The following is a 13,933-nucleotide window of genomic DNA, read 5'->3' as shown; positions in this document are numbered from 1 at the left end:
TGCATTAGTCCTAAGATTTTAAAAACTGCTTTATCGACTGATTTCAAAATCTCATGAGGCTGCAACTCCGTTCCTCGAAGGAAGAGGGAAAATGCTTACGACTTAATTTCTTCCATCTATTCTAAATCCAACGCACGTCTGAATGTGACAAGTTTTATGACTGCAGTCAGGCTGAACTTCATCAACATAACTCTATACTAAAATTAAAATTCATATTTCACAAACAGGATGGGAAATGAAAACCAAGTCTCAAGTCTAAATGTAGAACAGCAAGTCAAGTCAGAACAAATCAAGAGTCCAGTATCAATTTAATATCTTAAAGAAAACTAAATATCTAGGACTTTTCAATGCAATATGGTTTTAATAGGATAAAAACTTGGTAAGAGCATCATGAGTTTGATTTCTAGAATCAGTTTCAACTTCAATAAATTCAATCATTCCATACAAATTCAGAAAACAGAATTTAAATTCAGTCGTCCGCTGGAACAAATCTCATCACTTTCAATCTAAGTCATTTACACAAACACAAGATCTCAAGTCAAGACTTTAGAAACCTTTTCAAGTCATCAAAGTACAAGTCAGAGTCAAGTCCCAAGTCACCAGAACCCAAGTCAAGTCAAGTCTCAAGTCTTCTCTTCATGCATCAAGTCAAGTCTCAAGCAATTAAAACTGTGACTCGAGTCCTATTCTACTCTAAACACCTAGTGAGCTGGTAAAATAGTGAAAGTGGCTGTTGGATTTTGAATTTTTATTTTCTGTCCTGGCGGAAACACCAGCCTCCATCAACACATCTCATATTAAAATAGAAAATCCACATTTAGCCGGTCTATTTTCCTATTCCTGGCCGCCGGTTGGACCCGCAGCACGTCTGGGGGTCTGGCAGACGGCGTGTCGTCGGTCCAGAGAGAGCGGAGCGGAGCGGCGGCACGTTTCCTCCCAGCCGGACGCTCTGACAGACGGTCTGTGATGTCAGTCGCTTCGCTTGCTGTTCGCCTAAATATCTAGTCAGACAGAAAAAGACACAGACGTCTCTTCTGTCCCGGGACAGAGAGACAGACCGAGAGGAAGCCTGTTTCTACTGCAACATTTTGATCAGATTCTATTATATTATTATGATCCAGGGTTTCAGTGGAGAGTTTTAGTGTCCCGTGATGCTCTAAATGCCGTTTCAGAGGCTTTTCCACCCTGATAGGAAGGACATTTTTGGGGAAAGCACTGGAATTTATTGGCAAAAAAAATCAGCACAAAATCTTGGCAATCAACTCCTTCGATCCAAAGAGACTGGCATTGATATCGGCCTTTAAAAACTCCTATTGGTCAAACTGTAATGTAAACAGACCAGCAAGCAGACAGACAGACAGACAGACAGACAGACAGACAGACAGACAGACAGACAGACAGAGAGACAGACAGACAGACAGACAGGCAGGCAGACAGACAGACAGAGAGACAGACAGACAGACAGACAGACAGACAGACCATCCTGTGGCTAGATATGACACACACAGCATGAATGCTCTGCCTTGTTGGGCATTAAACCAACAGACACACACCCTCCTCTCTTACGCACACACACACACACACACACACACACACACACACACACACACACACATATGCAGTGTGCCTGAATGAACACAGGAACATGCATGAATGAGCCCAAACCCACAGAAAGCCAAACTCCAGTCTGATCTGAGGAGCCAGACATCCCTGATGCTCCTGCTTCACCTCCATGAACATTTCTGAATTTATTTAAAGTGGTATTCCTCAGCTTCTTTATTTTTTTTGTATTTTCCTGTTGATGCAGTTTGAGTTTCTCTTTTCTCTGTCGGTGCAGCCATGGTGGCTATCGCTGCTCATGCTAACTACCCAGTTCTTCTTCTTCTGTTGATGCCAAACAAACCAGGAAACATAAAACGCATCACTTCCTGTGCAGCAGAGGATTTTTCCCAGGAAAGAGCGACCAGACACCGGCTGTTTAGAACAGACAGAGGAGAAGATTTATGAACTGGAGATAGTTTGGATCACTGTTGAGTTAGAGCAGTCAGATAGAGATCGGATAATGCAGATTACTGGACAAACTGTTATTTCCAGCAGCTGCAATGGAGTCTGATATGAGAAAATGTTTCAGGATGTAAAACCTCAGCGGTAAACGTCAGGTTTTGGTGTCAGTCCCTCAGAATCAAAGAGCGAGGGCTTCTTTCTAGAGCCGCCATTTTGCACCGAGAGACGTTCAACAATCATACAGGGAGAAATCCATCGTAGAAGAGGAGAGAGACCAGTTTCTCCACCACAGGAGCAGGAGAGAGACCAGCATGCACTGCAGCAGAGAGACAGGCTGGTGGTTGAGTAAGAGGCGGTAAGAGCCTGGAACTCAGCTGACTTTCCCTTAATGAATAAAGCTTAAAGAACTTGTAGAAATGTAGTTAATATAAGTACATAATATTATGTGTGTGTGTGTGTGTGTGTGTGTGTGTGTGTGTGTTCCCTGTGAGCTCTGTGGTGCCGGTAGCCCACTCCCCTTAGGCTTCACAGAAACCATGGACAACATCCCTCTTGTACTGGGGGCCCTTCACCCACTGTGTGTATATGTATGTGTGTGTGTGTGTGTGTGTGTGTGTGTGTGTGTGTGTGTGTGTGTGTGTTCTCCATACCCTCTCTAACACACAGAGCCCCCTCACCCCCCTCCACCATCACTAATCGGCCACAAAGCAGCTCTGTCTCTCTGCCCTCAGCAGCCTCTCCTAGCTGCACTCCACCCTCCGCTCCGCTAATCCACAACACTTCATCCAAGAGCAGGATCCCACCAGCTAACAGTGGCTAAGAAGCAGCATATTTGGCTACTATCTACCAGCCAACATCATCTTATGAAAAGTCATCAAATGAGCACAAACTCTGAAACACAGATTTACGTGCTGTGGACACGAATGATGTGAAAATGACGATCCTCCACCACAAACTGGATTCTGTGACAAAAACATGAATTCAGCTGCAGGCTGGCTAACGGTAAAGTTTAGGAAACAACTTGGTTTAGGTTAGGGAAAGGCTTTGAACTTGGACTGGACTTTGGACTGTCCAAATATGAATCATATTTACTGGAATCGCTGCAGTTAATTCAAAATACGTTTTGTATTCACCTGCAACTGGCTCCTTTCAGTGCAGTTGTAGCAGCCTGTTGCACATTTGTGTGATTGCTCCATGTGAAGGATTAGAAGCGCTTAATTGTAACACCAGGACAGCCCTCTATTGCACATGAACTCTAAGTTGACAAAGTACAGCTAAACCTGAGTCAAGTCCACCTAAATCTGACAAAAGACGGCTAAACCTGAGTCAAGTCCACCTAAATCTGACAAAAGACAGCTAAACCTGATGTAAGTCCATCTAAATCTGACAAAAACAGCTAAATCTGGCTCAAGTCCATCTAAATCTAACAAACTCCATCTAAGTTTGATGATGTACAGCTAAACCTGACATTAGTACATCTACGGCTGAGGAAGTCCTGAACTGGGTTGTGAAAGAGTTTCATAAGCCAAAGAGATCAGGGAGTTTTCTCAACCCAGACAGCAGCATGTTATCCTTCAACTGAGGTGAAAACATGAAAATCAGCAAAATTGAAGTTCATGACAACGAGTTCATGAGTTCACAGAGTTCACATGACAACAGTGATATGCAGAGAGAAATGGACTGTCTGAACTCGTGTTCCTCCACACAACCAACAGCAGAAACTGGAGAAAGAGAAAGAGCTGGACCGAGAAGGGAAATTACAAAAAAAAAAAAAAAAAAATCCTTTCAATTGGCTAAACCAGTGTTTTTCAACGTGGGGTCCGGGGACCACCAGGGGTCCTTTAAGGGGTTCCAGGGGGTCCCCAGCAAAAACTTCACCATTATTAATTTACAAGAAGTTAACACAGTTAGAGAATGTAGAAGAATGACTGTTTTGATCATAGTTTCTCTGTTATCTATCTGCCTACAATACAGATAGTGAAGGAATTCTGGACAAAATCATATCTATTAATACAAATATTCTCAGATTTGGGTCCAAGAGACAATGCAACCACTCTAATGTGGACTAAATTAGGGTCCTTGATATGTAAAAGGTTGAGAATCACTGGGCTAAACTATGCTAACTTGACAAACATGATACACAACACAAACACTGGCAATAATAGACTGTTCTGTATTATCTGTAGCTGTATGCACTTTGCTATGCAAGACAAATACAGAGAGAAAGAGAGAGAGAGAGAGAGAGAGAGAGAGAGAGAGAGAGCATACAATGAAGGAGGGGAAACAAAGAGGATGTCTGTGGTTTGACTGTCTGGGAAGAGAAAACAGAGAGACAAGAGACAACAGAGAGGAAATAACAAGAGAGAGAGAGAGGCAGAGAGGGCAAGTGTGCGTGTGTGTAACATAAAGAGAGATAATCCAAAGGAAAATAAAGGCAGAGAGGGATGTGTGTGTGTGTGTGAGAGAGAGAGAGAGAGGGGGAGAGAGAAAGAGAGAGAGAGAGAATACAGTGAGAGACAGACAGAGATGACTTCATGCCTCTTCCCAGGCAGAATAGGCCAGAGAAGAAAAGAGAGAAGGCTGCTTTCAAAACTACCATCATCATCATCATCATCATCTTCTTCATCATCATTGTCATCATCATCTTCATCATCATCATCATCATCCTTATCGTCACCAGTTTGGACATTCCTCTGCTATCAGATGGAGACGTGTATTTGTTTATATTTAAGTTAACTGTCTGTCTGGTGAGTTCAGAGTGGACAGGACAACACAAATATCAATATATTTGCCCTACACACACACACACACACACACACACACACAGCTGAGGGAGGGGCTACACTGTGTATGGGAAGTGTTGAGATCATCACTGGATTAGATAAGCAAGTAGCACAAATGTAGCTGCATCAGCATCAGTCATACTGTTTCATCACCAAATGTTCAACACATTAAAGTCACAGTGAAATGAAAATTGAGTTATTCACCTTGTTAGCTAATCATAATACACACCTATTTGTTAAATAGGTGTATATTGCCCAAATGCCCAAAAATGTATAGAATCTTTATTTTCATGTATTTTTATATCAAAATCCCATTACATTTCCTTCCTGGAAAACAGTGACCTCATGCCCAGCAGGCGTAAATAATAACTCCAACCACTACAGAACAGTCCCGCCCCTCCGCCCCTCCCATCCAATCAAACTGCCTTTCTCTCCCTAACTGATCTCCCATTGGTTTACACTTGTGAATGATCCCTCCCTGCGTTATGTCCCGCCCCAACATCCTGTTTCAACAGGAAATACATCACATTAAAGGGTAACTTGTATTTTTCAACCTGGACCCTATTTTCCCATCTTTTTGTGTCTAAGTGACTAAAGGGGACAACAATTTTTGAAACTGGTCCAGTATTGAGCGAGATCGCTTCAGCCGGCAGCCGCGAAACGAGCTGCAATGTAATCCGACGGGGCAAATCGCACCGTCAATGTACGTCCACTAAAAGTTCTTGTTTCTGCCACTGACAGGCTCAGATTGTTATTATAAGTGTCTGACAACATTATGGAAAGGATCCTACAGAGAAATTAAATGTTTTTCTTCACCTTTTGCTTGATCCGGTCTGTGTGTAACTTCCTGCAACAACTCAACTCTCGCGAGACTTGAGCGAGACTTGGTTACACACAGACCGGATCAAGCGCACTGTCTTTGGATTGAAGGAGTTGATTGCCACACAAAAAGATGGGAAAATAGGGTCCAGGTTGAAAAATACCTAAGTTACCCTTTAAGGAAGCAAGATGCTCTCAGAATGCAGTTTCACTGGGACTTTAACATTGTTCCCAATGGTAGCTACATGTGTTGCTAGTCTGAAACTTTGCCACGTTGGCAACAGTGGAGATTTGTGATGCGACTGCAAAGCCTCTACACTAATACAACTGAATAATGCTCTATACTGGAGCTTTTTCAGAGATATTTTTTTCTGGAAACTTGTCCACATGGCGGCGTTGGCACCTCCTTATTCACATGGCGGCCATTTTGAACACTTGGGAAACTCTGCCCAGCTCTGTCCTGCTGTTGTGAACCAAGCTGCACATCATACAAACATTTATCATTTCAGATTCCCCACTGAAACAAATGGATCTCAAGATTACAGAGGGATATCAGTTCACATTTTAATATATTTGGCCCATTATCACTACCTACCAGAGTCTAGTCTAGGAAGCTAGTAGCTAACTAACCAGTAAGCTAGCTAGCTAACTTCCCTGCTAAATTCAAGTAGATGTGGTTGTTGTTGTAATTTGATAACTATTGGATCTATCTGAAGTCCTCACTTTGGGTTGCGTAGTTTTATATAAAAGCCAATCCCCTGGGTAAAGTTTCCCACCTCGACTGTTCAAAATAGCCGCCGTGTGAATAAGGTCAATAAGAGAAGCTTGGAGGATTAGCCCATTTTATCTGACTGAGGAAACACTGCAGACAGTCTCCGCCCTGGACGGTCACGCACAAGAGGAAAGAAAATAGAGAGAGAGATTTAAAGATTCCCCAAACATTTCCTGTCACTAAATCCATCAGCATGCTTTCTGGTAAAAGAATGACAGAGAGAGAGAGAGAGAGAGAGAGAGAGAGAGAGAGAGAGAGACAGAGAGAGAGAGAGAGCGAGCCAAGCCCTGGTTCAGAAGCCAAGGACATCAATTATCTATCGGATATCAGATAAACTTACAGAGAAAAGAGGAGGAGGGAGGAAATGAGAGGAGAGCACAGGAGAGGAGAAAGACTACAGGGAAGGAAAGGAGGTGGAGAGGAGGAGGAGAGGAGAGGAGAGAAAAGAAGGAGAAAGAGGAGGAGAGGAGAGCAAACAGGAGGAGAGGCAATAAATAAGTGGAGGGCAGAGTAAATGAGAGCTGAATGGAGTGAACAAGAGGAGAGGAGCAGAGAGGGCAATAAATGAGAAAAAAAAGGAGAGGAGGGGGAAGGAGAGAGAAGAGAGGAGTGAATGAGAAGAAAGGAGACTAGCAAACGACAATATGACCCAACAAGCGTTAGCATTAGCCTAGCCTATAAAGGGTTTAGCCTTGAAGGATGCTCAATCTAATATCTTTGAATGAAAAGACGAGTGAAAGAGAGACAGTAAGAAAGAGTAGAATCAGCGATAGAGAAAAAAGAGTCAGCAGCAGAGAGAGAGAGACCAAGAAAGGGAGAGAGAGAGAGCAAAAGAGAAAGAGTCAGCGACAGAAAGAGAGAGAGAGAGAAAGAGAAAGAGAGAGAGATGGAGCTTGGCCTATCACTGCTGCCAGCTCTTGTTAAAAGGATTAATCATTAGCCGAGGAGCTTAATGCTGATTCTGCTTTAAAAAAAAGGCTGTTAAAGCCAACCGGCAGAGCTTAGCGCTAATAAACTACTCTAACAACGTTTACCTCGCTCCGCTGTGTCGTTAGCATCGCTTTCAATGGAGAGTTTTTGTGTCACCAGGTCTAAATGACACTGATTCTGGTTTCAGTGGAGAGTTTTGTGTTACAAATGGTCTAGAGGCTGAGAATTTCATTAGTACTGGTTTCAGTGGGGAGTTTTAAAGTTCATTAATCTTTGTTTCAATGGAGAGTTTTTGTGTTACGTGATCTAAATTTCATTTATTCTGGTTTTAGTGGAGAGTTTTAGTGTTACACATGGACTAGAGGCTGTTTCAGAGAATTTCATTAGTACTGGTTTCAATGTGGAGTTTTAAAGTTCATTAATCCTGGTTTCAATGGAGAGTTTTTGTGTTACGTGGTCTAAATTTCATTCATTCTGGTTTTAGTGGAGAGTTTTGTGTTACACATGGACTACAGAGGCTGTTTCAGAGAATTTCATTAGTACTGGTTTCAATGTGGAGTTTTAAAGTTCATTAATCCTGGTTTCAATGGAGAGTTTTTGTATCACGTGGTCTGATTCTGATTTCAGTGGGGAGTTTTTGTCATGTCAAAAATTTAACTGATTCTGGCTTCAGTGGGGTTTTAAAGTTCATTAATCCTGGTTTCAATGGAGAGTTTTTGTATCACGTGCTCTGATTCTGATTTCAGTGGAGAGTTTTTGTCATGTCAAAAATTTAACTGATTCTGGCTTCAGTAGAGAGTTTTTGTGTTACACATGGTCTAACAGCTGTTTCAGAGAATTTCATTAGCATTGGTTTCAATGGGGAGTTTTAAAAGGCATTAATCTTGGTTTCAATGGAGGATTTTATTGTACATGTGGTCTAAATGCTGTTTCAGAGACTTTCATTTGTATTGGCTTCAATGGAGAGTTTTAGTGTTACACATGGTCTAATGGCTGTTTCAGAGGCTTTCATTAGTATTGGTTTCAATGGAGAGTTTTAGTGTTACACATGGTCTAATGGCTGTTTCAGAGACTTTCATTAGTTTTGGTTTCAATGGGGAGTTTTAGCATATTTTATCATATTGACTGCTGCTATTAAAGCACATTATGGGTTAGCATTGAAGTTAGGAGTCATCTTAAGACATTTCCTTATAAAATAGTTCATTTTTTGAGGCCAGAATTATTTATGTTTTTCAAATATTTCCCGATGAATTTCAGGTAGCAACATGTTTCCAAAATGGATATGTAGCATTTTGGGATGAAACCCTTCAAATTTAGACATTTTTTTGGATAAAATCATTCCCTGAACAGGATGTTTTTTTCTTTGCCTGCATCCAAAAAGCATGAACTCATGATCAGCTAGATCCAAACCTCTCTCTCTCTCTCTCTCTCTCTCTCTCTGTGTGTCTCTCTCCCTCCCTCTCTCCCTCCCCAAGGCCTTTTCACTGCATTGTCATCATGTGTATCTACAGGGAGGGACGCTCCTATTCGCTGTCTGGTTCGCCTCGGGGCTGCGTGTCACAGGGTATACGCTGGGCCGCAATGCAAAACACTACAGCGAAAAATAGGCCTGGATCATCTGGGACAAACTACCATCTGATAATGGGTTTCACTTCAAGGGCATGATGGTGAGAGAGAGAGAGATGAGGGCATTGAACAGGAGCAGACAGGGTGAAGTAAGAAAAGAATAGAATACAATAGACTTAAAGAAAAACAAAATGGACCCAATGAAACTAAAGACTTTGCTTTACTCCCTCCTTTGTGTTGTTTTTACTGTACGTTGTTATATGTTGTCGTCTACATTTTTTTTTTCAATATGTTATGTGTGCTACTTTCTTAGCTGGTTCTCCCTTGAAAAAGAGATTCTTCATTTCACTCTTAAAAAAAAAATCACATGTGAAAACCCACCAGTGCTTTCTGTACACATGTTGGTTTTTGCATGACAACAATTTTTCGTATGTTGTATTCTGACGTCATGTGGCAGTTTTTACTTACAATGTAAAAAAAAATTTTTTTTTTTTCACGTGAACTTTTTTTTCACATTTTCGCCTGCCGTTAGATCTGTCAATATTTGCTTCACATATGAAAACTCAATTTCATATGCAAAGAGACAATTCACAGGTGAAAATGTAAATGGGAAATGTCACATGTTCACATAAGAAAACTAATGTGTCCAAAACCCACATGTGCTTTGAATTCACATGTGGGTTTTCACGTGTCTTTTTTGTAAGGACAATGGGATGAACCGGGTGAAATCAGATAAATAAAATGACATTTTAACCAGTCAGAGGGCAGCAAGTCACGTAAAGCACAAAGCTCAACAGTGTGCAGACAACAGAGAAACACAGACAGATGGAAAGACAGACTTGACCCCTTCCTCGCTCTAATGGACACACACACACACACACACACACACACACACACACACACACACACACACACCTCATTGTCTCAGTGGGTTTCCTCTGGACAGACAACAGACCAGCCACAGAGTTCAACAGCTTGACTGTTCTACTGTCGTCAGAGCAGGATACACTTCCAGTGCAACCAAAGAATTAAACGATGGAACCAGTGGAACTGATAAACTAAAGGATAGAATCAACGGAACTAAAGAATGGAACCAACGGAACTGAAAAAGTCATTGATAGAACCAGTGGAACTCATGATTCAAAGGATGGAACCAATGGAACTAAACACATGAAGGATGGAAACAGTAAAACTAAAGAATGGAACAGCTTGAAATGGGAATGGGAATCAATGGAACCAAAGAACTTACAGATGGAACCAATGGAACTAAATAGTGGAGCCAGTGAACCTAACGATGCAAAGGATGGAACCAATGGAACTAAAGATTCAAAGGATGGAACCAATGGAACTAAAGATTCAAAGGATGGAACCAGTGGAACTAAAGATTCAAAGGATGGAACCAATGGAACTAAAGATTCAAAGGATGGAACCAATGGAACTAAAGATTCAAAGGATGAAACCAATGGAACTAAACAACTGAAGGATGGAAACAGTAAAACTAAAGAATGAAACTCCTTGAAATTGGAATGGGAATCAATGGAATTAAAGAACTACAGTATATTGCTGTTCTAAAGAATGGAACCTGTGGAAATAAAGAACTAAAGAATAGAACCAACTAAACAATGGAACCGCAGAACTAAAGAATGGAACCACAGAAATAAAGAATGGAATCAACTAGACTAAATAATGGAACTGTGGAACTAAAGAATGGAATCAACTGGACTAAATAATGGAACTGTGGAACTAAAGAATGGAATCAACTGGACTAAATAATGGAACTGTAGAACTAAAGAATGGAACCAACTAGACTAAATAATGGAACCGCAGAACTAAAGAATGGAATCAACTAGACTAAATAATGGAACTGTAGAACTAAAGAATGGAACCAATGGAACTGAAGAATGGAACTGTAGAACTAAAGAATGGAACCAATGGAACTGAAGAATGGAACTAAATAAGTGAAGAATGTCGCTGTTCCACAGTGGAATGTCCAGACACAGAAACAGTCCTTAGGCCTTCAACTAACATTCCCCACATTAACCCAGTCTCTCTCTCTCTCTCTCTCTTCTCAATCACAAGTTGTTGTCCAAACCATTTTAAAATAAAGTACATCCTTTATGAAAAATAACTATACGAATCCTATAATAACTTTAAGACAGATACTATACAAGTCCCCAAGTCCCAATGGGAATATTACAGTGATGCCATAGGAGATTAAAAAACACCATAAAGTACTACAAGGTCACTATAAACTCACTATAGAGTACCACTGACACAGTATAATTCCCACTATCCCACGCAGTATTTCTGCTTTACATGAGTATTTCAGTATTTCAGGCACTTTCATACAAATATCCTTTTTATTCCGCTGTTTTCACTTCAAAACATGCAGTGAACTGTTAGGAAATCTAATATTAGTCCCTGTATGTTTCATATGTAAGACCAGGCTTGTGTATGTAACGCTATCATGTCTGTATATCTGCCTATATCCAGATAAATTAACACGTTATGTAACATATATGTCAGCCTCTGTGAGATATAATAACATATAAGCCGTATATTATATTTCCATATGGCAAATGTTGCACAATCCATAATTAAACTTACCTGCCGGCGGACTGAGCATCAGACAAAAACGTCAAAATCCGGAAATGTGAAAGTTGGGAGGGTGAAATATCACTTTAATACCGTTCCGCTGCTGCTGATCTGAGGCCAGCGGGGAGGATTTCACAGCCCGAACAGGATTTATGGTTAAAAATGTCATAAAAATCCACCAACAGTCAAATTATGAAGCTGTGAGCCCGGAGGAAAGACAACACCTTGCACGGCAGCCTGGCGTCCGCAGCAGCTCCAGCGTCCGATACAAAACACCACGGCCCGTAAACAGATGATACAGATACAGATCTTCCACTTAGACGAGTAAAGCTTTCTCTTCTTCTGTCCGCTAATAAATAAATGTCAGGATAAAGCCTTCCTCGAGCCGAAATCCGTTTCCAGTCCACATGTTCAAGAAGCGCGTCGCTGCCTGACTGTCGGTCTGCTGCCGCTGTACTGTGCTGAATCATCCACACACACACACACACACACACACACACACACGCAAGCACGCTCGCACGCACGCGCACGGCGCTTGCCCGAGGCACAGCTGACACTGACGTCAGCTGCCTACTGTAAACATAACCCTTTCCTCACCAGTGTTGAGGAACCGTGTTCGAACCTGTCTAAATTGCAAATATAAATATAAATGTAATGTAGCCTAAATGTAATGGAAATGTGAATAAAACTGTAAATGTAACCATGTTCCAAACATTTTAAATATGAATGTAATGTAATGTATCCTATATATAGGCTAATGGAAATGTGAATAAAACTGTAAATGTAACACTTTCCCAATCAGTCATAATGTAAATTTAATCGAATGTAAATATAATATAAACTGTGAATACAATTTCAATCAATGTAACCCGTTCTTAGCCAGTAAAATGTAATGTAGGCTAATGTTGTCTAAATGTAATGTCAAATGTAAGTGAAAATGTCAGTGTAACCCTTTCCTAACTAATCCAAATTGTAAATGTAATGTAAAATATAAATAAAACTGTAAGTATAAGCCTTTCCTAAGCAGTCTAAAATGTAAATGTAATGTGATTTGTACCACTACAACACTGATGCAGTCTACATGTAGGCCTAGACTAATATGTAGGCTATTGTCAAGGAAAACTTATTTCTTGACCAAGAGAGTGAGAGAGTCAGGAAGTCAACCAAAGAGGAAACAAAATAACAGTTTATATACTCTTTCTATGTATATATAATGAGTCAAGCCTCAGCAGCACACAACTAGACAAGTCACATATTTTCTAAGAACTTCTGGTCTTGTTCTGAAAACTGTGGAAACAGCACAGCTGAGGAAACATGCTTACATTACAGGGAACTAATAATTTACTCAAGGACAAAACCTTTCCCATAGTCTGCTGTCTCTATATAGACTGATATGTATAGTATCAGTTTGCATGGTTTTCTGAAAATATAATTGATTTTTATGTATACTGGTGGTTTGGATGCCATATGATTTATCCTCCACTAGAGGTCAGAGTTCACCCAGCTTTACTCCCCACTGCAGTCTGCAGCACTGTAAAGACTTACAACATGAAGAGTCCAGACTCACACAGTCTTCTTCTGACTCTGAAGAGGAAACCCGAGCTGTCCTGCACCAGTTAAGCCAGATCCAGTATCTGACAAAACCTCCTTGGTCTGACAGGGCGATGCAGCTGGACTCCGGTCTGTTCCTGCTTCTGCGCAGTCTCCCTGGAAACAGCGGCTAACGCTGCTAGCTAAGCTAACCACTCTGACATTACTTACACGTAGATATCGATAAATTAGGCTATATACATATCGATATTAGATATAACGTTAAATAAATAAACACACACACACGTGAGATAAAGTCATTGGAGGTATGACCGGTTACAACTTTCAAAGTAAAAGGCTTATCGACGAGCATATAGTGCTGCCGGTCGTAACTTTCGAAATAAAAGCCTTTTCACTAACATTATGTTGATTCCTGTTCTGACCTTCAAAATAAAAGTCCTTTGACTAACGTTGTGTTGCTTCCGGTCAATCTTTCAAAACAGTGTACATAACGGTTATAACTTTCAAAATAACAGCCTTACTTATGAACATAATTGCTTCCAGTCATACGTTTTAAAATATCAAAAGAAAAGTATCTCTATTAAATGAATTTCATCAGTCTGGGTTTCAGTGGAGAGTTTTAGTGTCCCATGATGCTCTGAATGCAGTTTCAGAGGCTTTTCCACTTTTCCACCCTGACAAGAAGAAAACTGTGGATGGTCACATGTAAAAATAGAAAATATCAGCAGTCTCTAAATACCGGTATCAGCCATTAAAAACCCATAGCATTGCTCTCTATGAAGGTGTTGTATGCGTTGGATTTATTCTTCTTATGCACTGATAATGCATGTGTCAGGTGTAAACTCAAACGAATGTTGTTGTACCCAGTTTTTTTTCCAGCTTTCTGTGAAGTTTGTGTGATGAAATTATTTCC

General features: G+C 40.8%; 1 protein-coding gene across 1 annotated transcript in view; it reads right to left on the bottom strand.

The window, feature by feature from the left end:
- The window catches only part of LOC139915515 (uncharacterized), a 73,431-nt gene extending 61,577 nt beyond the window's left edge, over positions 1 to 11,854 (bottom strand). Inside the window, exon 1 of the mRNA XM_078290658.1 lies at positions 11,482 to 11,854. The gene's annotated coding sequence lies outside the window, so the exon portion shown is untranslated. The remainder of the gene's footprint in view (positions 1 to 11,481) is intronic.
- Positions 11,855 to 13,933: the final 2,079 nt, after the last annotated feature.

Source organism: Centroberyx gerrardi, chromosome 20 (genome assembly GCF_048128805.1).
Source record: "Centroberyx gerrardi isolate f3 chromosome 20, fCenGer3.hap1.cur.20231027, whole genome shotgun sequence".
Taxonomy (NCBI): domain Eukaryota; kingdom Metazoa; phylum Chordata; class Actinopteri; order Beryciformes; family Berycidae; genus Centroberyx; species Centroberyx gerrardi.
Note: the sequence above shows the minus strand (reverse complement) of the source record. Positions and strands in the feature narration are given on the sequence as shown.